Below are 4,077 nucleotides of genomic sequence, written 5' to 3'. Positions count from 1 at the left end.
GTGCTGGGTTCTACACTACTCTACACTGTTCCAGAAGAATTCGATTTATTTTTATACTTTTTTGAGTTTTTCGAAGTTTCTCATATTGCATATGTGTTGTGCTGTGTTCTACATTACACTACGCTGTTTCAGAGGTTTTCTAGTTATTTCATTACTTTTCAGTGTTTTTTCGAAGTTTCTCCAGGTGCATGTGTGTTTTGCTGTGCTCTACACTAAACTACGCTGTTTCAGAAGTTTTCTAGTTATTTTTATTCTTTTTTTAGTTTTTCGATGGTTCTCATGTTGCGTATGTGTTGTGCTGCTTAGTTACACTACTCTACGCTGCTGCAGAAGATTTCATACTTTTATGAGTTTTTCGAAGTTTCTCCTTGTGAATATGGGTTGTGCTGGTTTCTAAATTACTCTACGCAGTTTCAGATGATTTGGAGTTATTACATTACTTTTCTGAGTTTTTCGAAGTTTCGCATGTTGCAAATGGGTTGTGTTGTGTTCTGCACTATTCTACACTGTTCCAGACGATTTCGAGTTATTGTATTACTTTTTTCAGTTTTTCGAAGTTTCTCATGTTGCATATGTGTTGCGCTGGGTGCTTAACTACTCTACGCTGTTTCAGAGATTTTCGAGTTATTTCATTACTTTTTTCAATTGTTCGAAGTTTCTCCTGTTGCATATGGGTTGTGCTGTGTTTTGCACTACTCTACACTGTTCCAGAAGATTTCCAGTTATTTTTTTACACTTTTTTGAGTTTTTCGAAGTTTCTCCTGGTGCATATGGGTTGTGCTAGGTTCTAACCTACTCTACGCTGTTTCAGAGGTTTTTGAGTTATTCCATTACTTTTTTGAGTTTGTCGAAGTTTCTCATGTTGCCTGTGTGTTGTGCTGCTAAATTACACTACTCTACGCTGCTGCAGAAGATTTCATACTTTTCTGAGTTTTTCGAAGTTTCTCCTGGTGAATATGGATTTTGCTGGTTTCGAAACTACTCTACGCTGTTTCAGAGATTTTCGAGTTATTTCATTACTTTTTTGAGTTTTTCGAAGTTTCTCATGTTGCATATATGTTGTGCTGGGTGCTTAACTACACTACGCTGTTTCAGAAGTTAACGAGTTATTTTTATACTTTTTTGATTTTGTCGAAGTTTCTCCTGGTGCATATAGGTTGTGCTGGGTTCTACTCTACTCAACGCTGTTCCAGAAGATTTCGAGTTATTTTTTATACTTTTTTCAGTTTTTCGAAGTTTCTCCTGGTGCATATGGGTTGTGCTGGGTTCAAACTACTCGATGCTGTTTCAGAGGTTTTCGAGTTATTTCATTACTATTCTGAGTTGTTCGAAGTTGTCCTGGTGCATATGGGTTGTGCTGGGTTCTAACCTACTCTACGCAGTTTCAGAGGCGTTCAAGTTATTTTATTACTTTTTTCAGTTTTTCGAAGTTTCTCCTGGTGCATATGGGTTGTGCTGGGTTCAAACTACTCGACGCTGTTTCAGAGGTTTTCGAGTTATTTCATTACTTTTTTGAGTTTGTCGAAGTTTCTCATGTTGCATGTGTGTTGTGCTGGGTTCTTAACTACTCTACGCTGTTTCAGAAGATTTCAAGTTATTTTTATACTTTTTTGAGTTTTGCGAAGTTTCTGCTGTTACATATGGGTTGTGCTGTGTTCTACACTACACTACGCTGTTTCAGAAGTTTTCGAGTTATTTTTATACTCTTTTTAGTGTTTCGATGTTTCTCATGTTGCCTATGTGTTGTGCTGCTTAGTTACACTACTCTACGTTGCTGCAGAAGATTTGGAGTTATTTTTATACTTTTGTTTGAGTTTTTCGAAGTTTCTCCTGGTGCATGTGGGTTGTGCTGGGTTCTGCACTACTCTACACTGTTCCAGAAGAATTCGATTTATTTTTATACTTTTTTGAGTTTTTCGAAGTTTCTCATATTGCATGTGTGTTGTGCTGTGTTCTACATTACACTACGCTGTTTCAGAGGTTTTCTAGTTATTTCATTACTTTTCAGTGTTTTTCGAAGTTTCTCCAGGTGCATGTGTGTTTTGCTGTGCTCTACACTAAACTACGCTGTTTCAGAAGATTTCGAGTTATTTTTTACACTTTTTTGAGTTTTTCGAAGTTTCTGCTGGTGCATATGGGTTGTGCTGGGTTCAAACTACTCGACGCTGTTTCAGAGGTTTTCGAGTTATTTCATTACTTTTTTGAGTTTGTCGAAGTTTCTCATGTTGCCTGTGTGTTGTGCTGCTAAATTACACTACTCTACGCTGCTGCAGAAGATTTCATACTTTTATGAGTTTTTCGAAGTTTCTCCTGGTGAATATGGGTTGTGCTGGTTTCTAAACTACTCTACGCTGTTTCAGAGATTTTCGAGTTATTTCATTACTTTTTTGAGTTTTTCGAAGTTTCTCATGTTGCATATAGGTTGTGCTGGGTTCTACTCTACTCAACGCTGTTCCAGAAGATTTCGAGTTATTTTTTATACTTTTTTCAGTTTTTCGAAGTTTCTCCTGGTGCATATGGGTTGTGCTGGGTTCAAACTACTCGACGCTGTTTCAGAGGTTTTCGAGTTATTTCATTACTTTTTTGAGTTTGTCGACGTTTCTCATGTTGCATGTGTGTTGTGCTGTGTTCTATACTACACTACGCTGTTTCAGAAGTTTTCTAGTTATTTTTATACTCTTTTTAGTTTTTCGATGTTTCTCATGTTGCGTTGTTGTTGTGCTGCTTAGTTACACTACTCTACGCTGCTGCAGAAGATTTCATACTTTTATGAGTTTTTCGAAGTTTCTCCTGGTGAATATGGGTTGTGCTTTTTTCTAAACAACTCTACGCTGTTTCAGTGATTTTCGAGTTATTTCATCACTTGTTTGAGTTTTTCGAAGTTTCTCCTGGTGAATATGGGTTGTGCTGGTTTCTAAACTACTCTCCGCTGTTTCAGAGGTTTTCGAGTTATTTCATTACTTTTTTGAGTTTTTCGAAGTTTCTCCTGGTGAATATGGGTTGTGCTGGGTTCAAACTACTCGACGCTGTTTCAGAGGTTTTCGAGTTATTTCATTACTTTTTTGAGTTTGTCGAAGTTTCTCATGTTGCATGTGTGTTGTGCTGGGTTCTTAACTACTCTACGCTGTTTCAGAAGATTTCAAGTTATTTTTATACTTTTTTGAGTTTTGCGAAGTTTCTGCTGTTGCATATGGGTTGTGCTGTGTTCTACACTACACTACGCTGTTTCAGAAGTTTTCGAGTTATTTTTATACTCTTTTTAGTGTTTCGATGTTTCTCATGTTGCCTATGTGTTGTGCTGCTTAGTTACACTACTCTACGTTGCTGCAGAAGATTTGGAGTTATTTTTATACTTTTGTTTGAGTTTTTCGAAGTTTCTCCTGGTGCATGTGGGTTGTGCTGGGTTCTACACTACTCTACACTGTTCCAGAAGAATTCGAGTTATTTTTATACTTTTTTGAGTTTTTCGAAGTTTCTCATATTGCTTGTGTGTTGTGCTGTGTTCTACATTACACTACGCTGTTTCAGAAGTTTTCGAGTTATTCTTATACATTTTTTAGTTTTTCGATGTTTCTCATGTTGCCTATGTGTTGTGCTGCTTAGTTACACTACTCTACGCTGCTGCAGAAGATTTCATACTTTTTTGAGTTTTTCGAAGTTTCTCCTGGTGAATATGGGTTGTGCTGGTTTCTAAACTATTCTACGCTGTTTCAGAGATTTTCCAGTTATTTCATTAATTTTTGAGTGTTTCGAAGTTTCTCATGTTGCATATGTGTTGCGCTGGGTTTCTTAACTACTCTACGCTGTTTCAGAGGTTTTAAAGTTATTTTTTACACTTTTTTGAGTTTTTCGAAGTATCTCCTGGTGCATATGGGTTGTGCTGGGTTCTACACTACTCTACACTGTTCCAGAACAATTCGAGTTATTTTTATACTCTTTTTAGTGTTTCCATGTTTCTCATGTTGCATATGTGTTCTGCTGCTTAGTTACACTACTCTACGTTGCTGCAGAAGATTTGGAGTTATTTTTATACTTTTGTTTGAGTTTTTCGAAGTTTCTCCTGGTGCATGTGGGTTG

This window comes from Pristiophorus japonicus, unplaced genomic scaffold (genome assembly GCF_044704955.1).
Source record: "Pristiophorus japonicus isolate sPriJap1 unplaced genomic scaffold, sPriJap1.hap1 HAP1_SCAFFOLD_333, whole genome shotgun sequence".
Lineage (NCBI taxonomy): Eukaryota > Metazoa > Chordata > Chondrichthyes > Pristiophoridae > Pristiophorus > Pristiophorus japonicus.
Note: the sequence above shows the minus strand (reverse complement) of the source record.